The sequence below is a fragment of the Phyllopteryx taeniolatus genome, chromosome 17 (assembly GCF_024500385.1).
Source record: "Phyllopteryx taeniolatus isolate TA_2022b chromosome 17, UOR_Ptae_1.2, whole genome shotgun sequence".
NCBI lineage: Eukaryota > Metazoa > Chordata > Actinopteri > Syngnathiformes > Syngnathidae > Phyllopteryx > Phyllopteryx taeniolatus.
This window is the reverse complement of record NC_084518.1, coordinates 9,948,866-9,962,699: the sequence shown is the minus strand read 5'-3', so window position 1 is coordinate 9,962,699 and position 13,834 is coordinate 9,948,866. Positions and strand designations below refer to the sequence as shown.

Genomic DNA, 13,834 nt, shown 5'->3' with positions numbered 1-13,834 from the left:
GGTGTATCTTCTGGTAGGAAAGGAGAGAAGGAGACTGGGTGGTGGAACTTCACAGTAGAGGAAATCATACAAGGAAAAAGGTTAGCTAAGAAGAAGTGGGACACTGAGAGGACCGAGGAGAGGCGAAAGGAATACATTGAGATGCGACACAGGGCAAAGGTAGAGGTGGCAAAGGCAAAACAAGAGGCATATGATGACATGGATGCCAGGTTGGACACTAAAGAAGGAGAAAATTATCTCTACAGGTTGGATAAACAGAGGGATAGAGATGGGAAGGATGTACAACAGGTTAGGGTGATTAAGGATAGAGATGGAAATATGTTGACTGGTGCCAGTAGTATGCTGGATAGAATAGTCTGAGGAGTTGATGAATGAGGAAAATGAGAGAGAAGGAAGACTAGAAGAGGCAACTGTGGTGGACCAGGAAGTGGCAATGATTAGTAAGGGGGAAGTTAGAAAGGCATTAAAGAGGATGAAAAATGGAAAGGCAGTTGGTCCTGATGACATTCCTTTGGAAGTATGGAAGCATCTTGGAGAGGTGGCTGTGGAGTTTTTGACCAGCTTGTTCAATAGAATTCTAGCGGGTGAGAAGATGCCTGAAGAATGGAGGAAAGGTGTGCTGATGCCAATTTTTAAGAACAAGGGTGATGTGCAGAGCTGTGGGAACTACAGAGGAATAAAGTTGAGCCACACAATGAAGTTATGGGAAAGAGTAGTGGAAGCTAGACTCAGGACAGAAGTGAGTATTTGCGAGCAACAATATGGTTTCATGCCTAGAAAGAGTACCATCCATCCATCCATTTTCTGAGCCGCTTCTCCTCACTAGGGTTGCGGGCCTGCTGGAGCCCATCCCAGCGGTCATCGGGCAGGAGGCAGGGTACACCCTGAACTAGTTGCCAGCCAATCGCAGGGCACAAACAACCATTCGCACTCACATTCACACCTACGGGCAATTTAGAGTCTCCAATTCATGCATGTTTTTGGGATGTGGGAGGAAAGTGCCCCGAGAAAACCAATGCAGGCACGGGAAGAACATGCAAACTCCACACAGGCAGGGCCAGGCATTGAACCCCGGTCCTCAGAACTGTGAGGCTGACGCTCTAATCAGTCGACCACCGTGCCACCAGAAAGAGTACCAGAGATGCATTATTTGCCTTGAGGATGTTGATGGAAAAGTACAGACGTCAGAAAGAGCTACATTGTGTCTTTGTGCATCTAGAGAAAGCCTATGACAGAGTACCCAGAGAGGAACTGTGGTACTGCATGCGGACGTCTGGAGAGGCAGAGAAGTATGTTAGAATAATTCAGGACATGTACGAGGGCAGCAGAACAGTGGTGAGGTGTGCTTTAGGTGTGACAGAGGAATTTAAGGTGGAGGTGGGACTGGATCAGGGATCAGCCGTGAGCCCCTTCCTGTTTGCAGTGGTGATGGATAGGCTGTCAGGTTTGGTTAGACTGGAATCCCCGTGACCATGATGTTTGCAGATGACATTGTGATCTGCAGTGAAAGCAGGGGGCAGTTGTAGCAACAGTTAGAAAGATGGAGGCATGCACTGAAAAGTAGAGGAATGAAGATTCGCCGAAGTAAAAAAGAATATATGTGCGTGAATGAGAGGGGTGAAGGGGGAAGAGTGAGGCTACAGGGAGAAAAAATGGCGAGGGTGGTGGGACTTTAAATACTTGGGGTCAACAGTCCAGAGCAATGGTGAGTGTGGTCAGGAAGTCACGAAACGGTCCAAGCAGGTTGGAGCGGGTGGAGGAAGGTGTCAGGTGTGTTTTGTGACAGAAGAGTCTCTGCTAGGATGAAGGGCAAAGTTTACAAGACAGTGGTGAGGCCAACCATCATGTACGGATTAGAGACAGTGGCACTGAAGAGACAACAGGAAGCAGAGGTGGTGGAAATGAAGATGTTGAAGTTCGCTCTCGGAGTGACCAGATTGGATAAAATTTTAAATGAGCTCATCAGAAGGACAGCCAAGGTTAGATGTTTTGGAGACAAAGTTAGAGAGAGCAGACTTTAATTGTTTGGACACGTCCAAGGAGAGAGAGTGAGTATATTGGTAGAAGGATGATGAGGATTGAGCTGCCTGGCAAGAGAGCTAGATGAAGACCAAAGAGACGGTTGGTGGATGTCGTGAGGGAAGACATGAGGGCAGTTGGTGTTGGAGAGTAAGATGCAGGAGATTGGAAAAGGATGACACGCTGTGGCGACCCCGAACGGGACAAGCCGAAAGGAAAAGAAGAACGCATGTGACGACTAATGTGAGGGAAATAAAGCCCACCAGTTTCTGCTGATCGAATATCCTTTATATTTCAACAGTAGCACACCAACTGTGCTGTAATTTTGATGCAAATGTTACAGAAAGATACGCAAAAACTTGGTACATACCCTAATTTAAATTGACGTTCTGTTATTTGCTTCCCAAATGGAGGTGTGTCTTCTATTTAAAGTGGCTGCTTGTTATTTCAATCGGCATAAAACACAAGTAAAATTACAAGGTAATTTGTAAAACTGCTTCTTCAGTTCACAGTAGTGTTTTTCTTCTTCTTCTTCTTCTTCGTCGTCGTCGTCTTCTTCGTCTTCTTCTGCTTCTTCTTCTGCTTCTTCTTCTTCTTATGCTTTCTTCTTCGTATTTTTATGACCTCCCCATTTTGATCTCCCTGCGCATAGACATAAGTGTGCGGCGACGTGTTCGTTTTTAATTTAATTTTTTATTTATTTATTGAAAAAACAAATGTAAACAATAGTGATGGCGAGATGTAATCCTTAGGAAGTATCGTAACACTTCAGCCATTGGTTCGAGTAATGGTTCATTTCTTGATGCTTCATTGCACATGAAACCACCTGCTGGCCATGTACATAATCACAGGCAGCTGTTTCTTTACCACATACAGTATGTGCTGCGTTGCATTTTTGCGTCTTTTTGGCTCTTGTGAATGACTATGTATTACAAAACAATGTTTGACCAACTAATTTCCCAACAAAGTCTAAAATTGTTTTTTTTCCTAACGTATTCTGTGTGCTTAAAATGTTCATCATCACTGGGTTGTATAAATGGGCAGCTCTGAAAGCAATTGAATCTTGCATTGCTTTTAATGTCTTTATATGAATACACGTGCTCATAGCATGCTATATAACTAGATTTTTATTTATTTTTTACATTTATTTTATGTATGTATATATGTATTTATTTATTTTCTGTTCCTTGTCCTTTCTGTGTTCATCTTGAATGACTTCTTTATTTGTATTGGTCGCTATTCAGGATTTATTCTGGTTAAATGTTGGAGTGTGTATTTGTGTTGTAAACAGTTATTATAATAAAGTTTGCAAAAAACGCTTTAAAAAATTATGCCGGGTAGAACACGCCCTACTGCTTCCTAATGAGAAAAGACAGATATGAACACTCGATACGCCTGTGCGCTTCAGTAGCCTGTCGAGCCGACGTGGCGGCCATGTTGGAGAGGTAGCCATTCCCATAGTCGACAATGCATGGACACGGAATTAAGTCGTAACTTGCTTAACCGATTTTTATGAGGGTTCCTGTTTTGTCAACGCCAAAGCGTATACTGTCAATACACACCATTTGGAAAGAAGCAAAAACAAAAATTTACATGTGAAGGGGACTCCCAGTTCCCTTGTCGTAATTGTACGACGTTTTTCACAACCGCATGCAATACAGTGTACCGGCATCCTTGATCTTTTGGTTTTCTTGCCGTCCACACACATGGAATGCACTGCCGACTTGACTTTGACCTCCTTTGTGATGTTAATTGACATCATAGCTCGCGAGAGTCAGAGTGTACACCTCAAAGACCATAGTACTTTTCCTACATTACATCTCCCCTTTAAAGATATATACTTCCAATATGTATAACATTACTTGACCTATACTTTATGCAACAAAAGTTTTCCTTACTATTACAAAAAATCTCTCTGTTTCTTCCCACCTCAAATAAACTTTACTCATTTGATTTCAATTTGAACATGATAACAACAACATACATGTTGTCAACATTTTCCAAAATGTTTTTCTTAACCAAAAACACAGTCATCACAAATCCAGTCTGGAAGTTGGTTTACTCACTCTTCCTTAACGAGTGATGGTAACTGTCTCCTGAGTGGGTGAAGCAGATGATCCAGCCAGTGTCTTTTGTGGCTGTGAATCACACACATTTGTCTCAACATCATCAGTTCCTCCTGTTGTTACCCGATGCAGGAATACAGTGGAAGTATTAGTAGATGACGCCTGTTTTGTCTGTACTGTCCTCCTTGAGTAGACTACACCATATAAGACCTTGGAGTAGAACTAGTTCCTATGACCATACCTGGAGTTGTCCACTGTTTCTCATTGTCCAATTTAAAATAATATTCATTCATTCATTCATCTATCGTTCCGCTTACCCTCACTAGGGTCGTGGACGTGCTGGTGTCATGGTCTGTGTTTTGGTTTGGGTTGTGTTTAGTTTTGTTCCATGTTTTCCTGTGTTCCATGTTTGTTGTGTGCTCATTAGGTTGTTGTGTCCACCTGTTCTCGTCTACTTTGTGTCGACCAATCAGCTCTCTCCAGCCACTCGTGTCTTGTCCAGGTGTTCCTCGTTGTCACGTCAATTTGTTTGTATTTAGTTCCCTGGTTTCTTTCGGTTCTTGTCGGTTCATTGTCGTTGTCACATGTCTTTGCCATGTCATAGTCACCAGTTGTCTTTATCATTGTGGTATGTCATTGTCAGGTGTCATTTTCCCTTTCTATTCCACGTCTTACTCACAGGTCATAGTTTGTTTCCAGTTTTAGATATACAAGTGTTTCTTTGTTACTTTGATTTGATTGTTATCTGTTGTGCGACTTCGTTCAGTTTTCCCTTTTTGAAGATTAAATATTATTTTGAGACTCCCGCACTCCTGCCTTGCCTCCCTGCTTCCCTGCAATTGGGTCCACCATGTTCTTGCCTTGCGTTACTCGCCTTCGCCCTAACCACGTACGTGACAGAATGAACCGACCAGAACAGGACCCAGTGGGAAGAAATTGGCGTCACCCTGGACACCACCAAACTGCCTCCCACCGTCCTCAGCCTGCCATCCATACCCACCCTCCTCCAGTAAGCCCTATCGTTCTGTTGGCTTCATCAAGCTGTGATCTCCAACACTGACTGGAGCTGTTCGGAGCGGCTGTGATGAAAATCAGCACCTCCAAATCTGCGACCATGCTCCTCAGTCAGAAAAGCGTGCCCTCTCCAGGTCGGGGATGAGATCCTGCCCTAAGTGTAGGAGTTCTTGGGGTCTTGTTCACGAGTGAGGAAAGAATGGAACGGGAGATCAACAGGCGGATTGGTGCAACGTCTGCAGTGATGCAGACTTTGAATCGGTCCGTTGTGCTGAAGAAGGAGCTAAGCCGAAAGGCGAAGCTCTCAATTTACTGGTTGATTTACTTTCCTACCCTCACCTATGGTCACGAGCTGTGGGTCAGATGAGGTGGCTGGGCCGTCTAATTAGGATGTCTCCCAGACGCCTCCCTGGTGAGTTGTTCCGGGCACGTCCCACTGTGAGGAGACCCTGGGGACGACCCAGGACACGCTAGAGAGACTATGTCTCCCAGCTGGCCTCGGAACGCCTCGGGGTCGCCTGGGAAGAGTTGGATTAGGTGGCTGGGGAGAGGGAGGTCTGGGCGTCCCTGCTAAAGCTAAAATTGATTGACTACAAAAAAAAACTATAAAAACACCATATATAATATACATATACAGACCCTTTCTAAAAAAAAAAAAAAAAAAAAATAGAATATCATCAAAAAGTGTGTTTAATTCCATTCAAAAAGTTAAACTTTCAAAGATTATAGATTCAGGGCCCACAATTTAAACAATTTCACGTATTTGTTTATTTTTACATAACTTGGGCTTCCAGCTCATAAAACACATGAAATCAGGAATTCAAAAATTTGAATGCTGTTAAGAAATCACCATTTACTTCTCAGTTTTTGTAGAGAAAAAAAAAAAAAAGAAGAAATTAGGGTCACATTAAATAAGTCAAAATATGGTGCTTTCAAACCGATGTTAATCTTCAATACTTGGTTGGGAATCCCTTTGCTTTAATGACTGCCTCGATACGCCGTGGCATTGAGGCAATCAGCCTGTGGCATTACCCAGGAGTTATGGAAGCCCAGATATCCTTGATGCTTGCTGTCAGTTCTTTGTTTTTGGGTCTGGCCCCTCATTTTCCTCTTGATAATGCCCCATAGATTCTCAATGGGGTTTAGATCAGGCGAGTTGGCTGGCCAGTCAAGCACTGTGATGGCATGGGCATCAAACCAGGTTTTGGTGCTTCTGGCGGTATGGGCAGGGGCCTGGTCCTGCTGGAAGATGAAATCTGCATCGCCATACAGATCCTCAGCAGAAGTAATTATGAAGTCCTCTAAAACATTTTGGTAGACTGTTGCGGTGACCTTGTATGTAAGAAAGCAGAGTTTACCAACACCTGCACTGGACATTGCACCCCAAATCATGACTGACTATGGATATTTCACACTGGACCTCAAGCATCTTGGGCTCTGTTCTTCACACGTCTTCCTCCAAAGCCTTGGGCCTTGATTCCCGAATGAAAGGCACCCTTTACTTTCATCAGAAGAGAGGACCTTGGAACACTGGCCAACAGTCCAATGCTTCTTCTCCTTGGCCCAGTTGAGACACTTCCTACGTTGGGTCAGGCTCAGAAGTGGCTTGACCCGAGGAACCTGACAGTCCATCTCCCAGATCTGTCTGAATGTGGTGGTTTTTCAAGCTGTGACTCCTGCCTCATTCCACTATGATAATCCACTGAAGCCCTCGGTCATCTCTTTTGCTGGTGCATCTTCTCCTGCCACATTTTGTCCCTCCACTAGACTTTCCATTGATATGCTTGGACACAGCACTCTGTGAACAGCCAGCCTCCTTAGCTATGAACTTTTGTGGCTTACCCATCCTTTGGAGGGTATCAATGATGGTCTCCTGCCCAGTTGTCAAGTCTGCAGTCTTCCCTATATAGAACCCAACTGAGACAATTGAATCAAACTGAAGCAATTTAATGACACCTGGGGAAACCTGTAGAGATGCTTTGAGTTTGGTAGATGGTTAGTGTTTGACACTCAGTTTAAAACCTTTATGGCCTGCAAAATTTGGGCTCATTTCTTCAAAGTATTCAAATTTTGTTTAATTCCTCATTTTGTGGGTTTTACACACGTGGAGGGCTGGATTGCATCCAGTTATGTTTCTGGTTATTAGATAACCTGCATTTACTCCATCTGTGATCCACCTTGACATGTAAGATTGTACAAATCAGGGGTGGGGAATCTGTTCAGGGACCGTATATGAGCATTTCATCTGGCCCTGCTACATAATTCAAACCAAAAGTAGCACCTCAGAGGAACTGAACTGAAAATGATCATGCAAATTCTCGTAAGACATAAGAATAAAAATTTATTTGATCATTGCATCATATTTTTTTCATAAAGTTAGTCTGGCCTGTGGCGGCACGGTGGACGACTGGTTAGAGCGTCTGCCTCACAGTTCTGTGGACCAGGGTTCAATCCCCGGCCCCGCCTGTGTGGAGTTTGCGTGTTCTCCCCGTGCCTGCGTGGCTTTTCTCCGGGCACTCCGGTTTCTTCCCACATCCCCAAAACATGCATAGTAGGTTAATTGACAAGTCATTCTCGTAGGCGTGAATGTGAGTGCCAATGGTTGTTTGTTTGTATGTGCCCTGCGATTGGCTGGCAACCAGTTCAAGGTGTACCCCGCCTCCTGCCCGATGATAGCTGGGATAGGCTCCAGCACGCCCGCGACCCGCGTGAGGAGAAGCGGCTCAGAAAATGGATGGATGGATTTTGTGGGTTTTAGAGCTGGAAACCCAAATTATGTAAAAATAAACAAATATTTGAAATTGTTTAAATTGTGGGCCCTGAATCTATAACATATGAAACCTTAACTTTTTGAATGGAAATTTATGGAAATAAACTATTCTATGATATTCAATTTTTTTGAAATGGGTCTGTAAATGTATTTATTGTCCCATTCAATAATTATTTATATTGCTATTACTACCTCATATTTTGTAATGATCATTTGTATTGGTTTTTACACTGGTTGATGTTTGCAAATTATTTTAGCTCCACACTCATATGTTCTTCAGTCTCACTTCATTATTTGATATGCAGAATATTTTTTTATTGTGGTTGTGTATTTTTGGATCCTAAAACTTGTCTTATTTCTTGAAGTGCAAGTGGAGGCGCCTACGGGATCTGCAGAACACCCGGATCGATGCAGTGGTGATGATCATAATGGTTGCTTGTTTTCTCCACAACATGCGCATGGGTGCTTCGGAGATCTGTCAGGAACACACAAACGGATGCTCAAGACAGGCAGTTAAAAATGAGTCGAGGAGACACTGCGAATGTCACAAGGCCATGTTGCGAAATGATCCTGCTCTTTCTCAAAATGTTTATACTGTACATAGGTATCAATAATACAGTGCTGTCATATTTTTTCCTGCCAATAAGTGGGTGTTTTATTTTATTTTAGTTATTATTTGCTGCAGTGACTCCAAGCAGAAATGGAATACAGTTTAATAAAATAAAAATAAATAAATAAGATGCAAATTGGGCAAAACAAAGTTTCTCCCAGTAGTAAGGTAGTGAATACTGTGGAAAAGTGTAAACATAAAATGTAAACTATAAGAAAACTTATCAAATTAAGACTTATATTTGATCTATCAGTTGACCCATCAGGGCCTCAAACCCTTGCTGGCCTGACTTCAGTTGAGCCAGAAACTGTTCGTGGTGCCTCTGACTGGACTCCTCAAACTCACGGAGGAATTAGAGGGTGTCAACTTGTTCCCGCCGACAATTATGAGGCCGTGTAGGTTTTGCTGCTGTGTGGTTGCTGGAACAAGAGGCAGGGTGACACCTGAAGGTCCAAGCTTCTCTGGTCTTCTTACTTCCACACTCGCTGATGTGCCAACCATCATAAGGTTGCCCTCAGGTCAATGAGGAATAGCGTCTTGTGGCTAGAAAAGCCTTCATTTGCAAGCATGGCAGGAGAATGGTGAAGGGGTCCAGGGAGCATTCTCCTCCAAACTCTCTACAAGACATGAATAATCGGCTATCAAACATTGTATTATGGATATCACTTGTGTTACTTTTGTTTTTATTTTTTCCTCTAACCTGTTGGGATGTGGTTGTTCTCAACCATAAGCAGCTTCGCCACAGTGGTGCATGCTGTCATGCTAATGTAGTTTGCAGCTGCATTGTGTGTTCTCTGGACCAAAGAGGCCAGCAAAAGTGTCCTCCTGCGTGGATCCAAATACAGGCCAGCGCGGATGTTCACATAGACTGGAAGAGAAAACGATTACATTACAGCTATTTCCCAGAGGAATTTTTGGGATATTTTTGGAATAAAAATGGAAACAAATTCTGTATATCTAGATTAGGGATATACTATGGTTGTTAATAAACGTTGGATCAGTTGAAACAATATTAAGAATGTGTATCCCTAGTCCAGAGGTCATTCACTACTACGTAGTACTTTACTTTTAAACATTCTCCACATAAACAGGTCACAAAAACATAAATGAAAACGAGATATCTAGCATGACGCCACCGGGCTAGTGTACGCAAACAGCTAGAACAGGCTGCACTGTTGCTTGCATATACCACGTGAAAAAGGTATTTTCCACTCCAGCAATAATACCATATATATACGTCGGCCGATTTAGTGTGACAAAAAAAAATATTCAGAAGTGATAAGAAACGGGGCGGCACGGTGAACGACTGGGGACCGGGGTTCAATCTCTGGGCCCGCCTGTGTGGAGTTTGCATGTTCTCCCCGTGCCTGCGTGAGTTTTCTCCTCCCACATCCCAAAAACATGCCTGAATTGGAGACTCTAAATTGCCCGTAGGTGTGAATGTGAGTGTGAATGGTTGTTTGTTTGTATGTGCCCTGCGATTGGCTGGCAACCAGTTCAGGGTGTACCCTGCCTCCTGCCCGATGATAGCTGGGAGAGCCTCCAGCATGCCCGCGACCCTAGTGAGGAGAAGCGGCTCAGAAAATGGATGGATGGATGGATAAGAAACAGACAAGCTTCTCCTTACTGTTTAAACTTGGGGCAGCCATCTTTGAAAGCCAGCAAGGAGTAGTGAGAAATATCCAACTTTCCGAGTGGGAAATCTGACTTCAGAGGGCGTTCCATTTGAAACCTCCGACTAGGAACTAGAAAATTCCAACTTCCAAGTTCAAATGGAATGCAGGGTAGTTCAAATAAACACAGCAAACGTGTGGTGGCGTTATGTTCCCCAGTCCGCACTAACCCTAGCCCAATTCTAACCTTGACCATCCTTGACCCAACCCTCGCTCTCAACCTAACCATAACAAACTTCTGTTTTATTTTGTACAAATGTTTTTTTTCTTTTTTTATTGACATTGTATTAACATACATCTTTGTTAATATAACAAATGATATATACAACCACTTCCCATGGGCTCACCACCTGTGGGAGGGGCCATAGGGGTCGGGTGCAGTGTGAGCTGGGCGGTGGCCGAAGGCGGGGACCTTGGCGATCCGATCCCCGGCTACAGAAGCTGGCTCTAGGGACGTGGAATGTCACCTCTCTGGCAGGGAAGGAGCCCGAGCTGGTGTGTGAGGTCGAGAAGTTTCGACTCGATATAGTCGGACTCGCCTCCACACACACCTTGGGCTCTGGTACCAGTCCTCTCGAGAGGGGTTGGACTCTCTTCCACTCTGGAGTTGCCCATGGTGAGAGGCGCCGAGCAGGTGTGGGTATACTTATTGCCCCCCGGCTCGGCGCCTGTACGTTGGGGTTCACCCCGGTGGACGAGAGGGTAGCCTCCCTCCGCCTTCGGGTGGGGGGACGCGTCCTGACTGTTGTTTGTGCCTATGCACCAAACAGCAGTTCAGAGTACCCACCCTTTTTGGAGTCCTTGGAGGGGGTGCTGGAGAGCGCTCCCGCTGGGGACTCCATTGTTCTGTTGGGGGACTTCAATGCTCACGTGGGCAATGACAGTGAGACCTGGAAGGGCGTGATTGGAAGGAACGGCCCCCCCGATCAGAACCCGAGCGGTCTTCTGTTATTGGACTTCTGTGCTCGTCACGGATTGTCCATAACGAACACCATGTTCAAGCATAAGGGTGTCCACACGTGCACTTGGCACCAGAACACCCTAGGTCGCAGTTCGATGATCGACTTTGTGGTTGTGTCATCGGACTTGCGGCCGCATGTCTTGGACACTCGGGTGAAGAGAGGGGCGGAGCTGTCAACTGATCACCACCTGGTGGTGAGTTGGCTCCGATGGTGGGGGAAGATGCCGGTCCGATGTGGCAGGCCCAAACGTATTGTGAGGGTCTGCTGGGAACGTCTGGCAGAATCCCCTGTCAGAAGGAGTTTCAACTCCCACCTCCGACAGAACTTTGCTCATGTTCCGGGGGAGGCGGGGGACATCGAGTCCGAGTGGACCATGTTCCGCGCCTCCATTGCTGAGGCGGCCGACCGGAGCTGTGGCTGTAAGGTGGTCGGTGCCTGTCGTGGCGGAAATCCCTGAACCCGTTGGTGGACACCAACGGTGAGGGATGCCGTCAAGCTGAAGAAGGAGTCCTATTGGGCCTTTTTGGCCTGTGGGACTCCTGAAGCAGCTGATGGGTACCGGCTGGCCAAGCGGAATGTAGCTCTGGTGGTCGTTGAAGCAAAAACCTGGGCATGGGAGGAGTTCGGTGAGGCCATGGAGAAAGACTTCCGGACGGCTTCGAGGAAATTCTGGTCCACCATCCGACGTCTCAGGAGAGGAAAGCAGTGCACCACCAACACTGTGTATAGTGGGGATGGGGCGCTGCTGACCTCGACTCGGGACGTTGTGAGTCGGTGGGGAGAATACTTCGAATACCTCCTCAATTCCTCCGACACGCCTTCCCATGAGGAAGCAGAGTATGGGTTCTCTGAGGCGGGCTCTCCTATCTCTGGGTTTGAGGTCACCGAGGTAGTTAAAAAGCTCCTCGGTGGCAGGGCCCCGGGGGTGGATGAGATTCGCCCGGAGTTTCTAAAGGCTCTGGATGTTGTGGGGCTGTCCTGGTTGACACGCCTCTGCAACATCGCGTGGAAATCGGGGACAGTGCCTCTGGATTGGCAGACTGGGGTGGTGGTCCCCCTTTTTAAGAAGGGGGACCGGAGGGTGTGTTCCAACTACAGGGGGATCACACTGCTCAGCCTCCCTGGTAAGGTCTATTCAGGGGTGCTGGAGAGGAGGGTCTATCGGGAAGTCGAATCTCAGATTCAGGAGGACCAGTGTGGTTTTCGTCCTGGCCGTGGAACAGTGGACCAGCTCTACACCCTCTGCAGGGTCCTCGAGGGTGTATGGGAGTTCGCCCAACCAGTCTACATGTGTTTTGTGGACTTGGAGAAGGCATTTGACCGTGTCCCTCGGGGAGTCCTGTGGAGAGTGCTTTGGGAGTATGGGGTACCGAACCCCCTGATACGGGCTGTTCGGTCCCTGTACGACCGGAGTCAGAGTTTGGTCCGCATATCCGGCAGTAAGTCGGACTCGTTCAAGGTGAGGGTTGGACTCCGCCAAGGCTGCCTTTTGTCGCCGATTCTGTTCATAACTTTTATGGACAGAATTTCTAGGTGCAGCCGAGGCGTAGAGGGGGTCCGGTTTGGTGGCCTCAGTAATACATCTCTGCTTTTTGCTGATGATGTGGTTCTGTTGGCTTCATCAAGCCGTGAGCTCCAACTCTCACTGGAGCAGTTCGCAGCCGAGTCTGAAGCGGCTGGGATGAGAATCAGCACCTCCAAATCTGAGACCATGGTCCTCAGTCGGAAAAGGGTGGCATGCCCTCTCCAGGTCGGGGATGAGATCCTGCCCCAAGTGGAGGAGTTCAAGTATCTTGGGTGAGGGTAGAATGGAACGGGAGATTGACAGGCGGATCGGTGCAGCGTCTGCAGTGATGCGGACTTTGTATCGGTCCGTTGTGGTAAAGAAAGAGCTAAGGCGAAAGGCGAAGCTCTCAATTTACCGGTCGATCTTCGTTCCTACCCTCACCTATGGTCATGAGCTGTGGGTCGTGACCGAAAGAACAAGATCCCGGATACAAGCGGCCGAAATTTGTTTCCTCCGCAGGGTGTCCGGGCTCTCCCTTAGAGATAGGGTGAGAAGCTCGGTCATCCGGGAGGATCTCAGAGTAGAGCCGCTGCTCCTCCGCATTGAGAGGAGCCAGATGAGGTGGCTGGGGCATCTGATTCGGATGCCTCCCGGATGCCTCCCTGGTGAGGTGTTCCGGGCATGTCCCACCGGGAGGAGACCCCGTGGACGACCCAGGACACGCTGGAGAGACTACATCCTTCGGCTGACCTGGGAACGCCTCGGGATCCCCCCGGAAGAGCTGGATGAAGTGGCTGGGGAGAGGGAAGTCTGGGCGTCCCTGCTGAAGCTACTGCCCCCGCGACCCGACCCGGATAAGCGGTAGAAAATGGATGGATGGATGGATATACAACCAATCAAACAATCCAGTTAATTTACAACAGAAAAATAAAATACATTAAGGCAAAACAATTATAATAAATAAAATACATAAAAAAGAAATCCTTGTGACTCCATTTTGCAAGAGTTCAAAATGGATATCAATTATCAACTTACATTTCTGATTAATTATCTTGAGAGATTTTAAATTATTGATTTCGTCTGAGTCCGTTTCAATAGTCTTAAAGGTCCGGTACTCTTCAATAATACAGGAGCTCAAAAGAAAGCATCCATCCTGGTCGCCATCTTGTCCGACCCACGTCTCCTTTTGTACAAATGTGACACACGTTTGAAA

At 46.3% G+C, this 13,834-nt stretch overlaps 1 protein-coding gene and 1 long non-coding RNA gene across 5 annotated transcripts in view; both read right to left on the bottom strand.

The window, feature by feature from the left end:
- Positions 1-13,834, bottom strand: part of lrch2 (leucine-rich repeats and calponin homology (CH) domain containing 2) — a 466,084-nt gene that overhangs the window by 41,144 nt on the left and 411,106 nt on the right. The gene's annotated exons all lie outside the window — the stretch shown is intronic.
- LOC133467366 (uncharacterized) lies at positions 7,421-13,809 on the bottom strand. Its single transcript, XR_009785207.1, has 4 exons — positions 13,657-13,809; positions 9,180-9,347; positions 8,825-9,096; positions 7,421-8,344 (listed from the first exon to the last, which is right to left on the bottom strand). It is a non-coding gene; the product is annotated as an uncharacterized LOC133467366 (long non-coding RNA).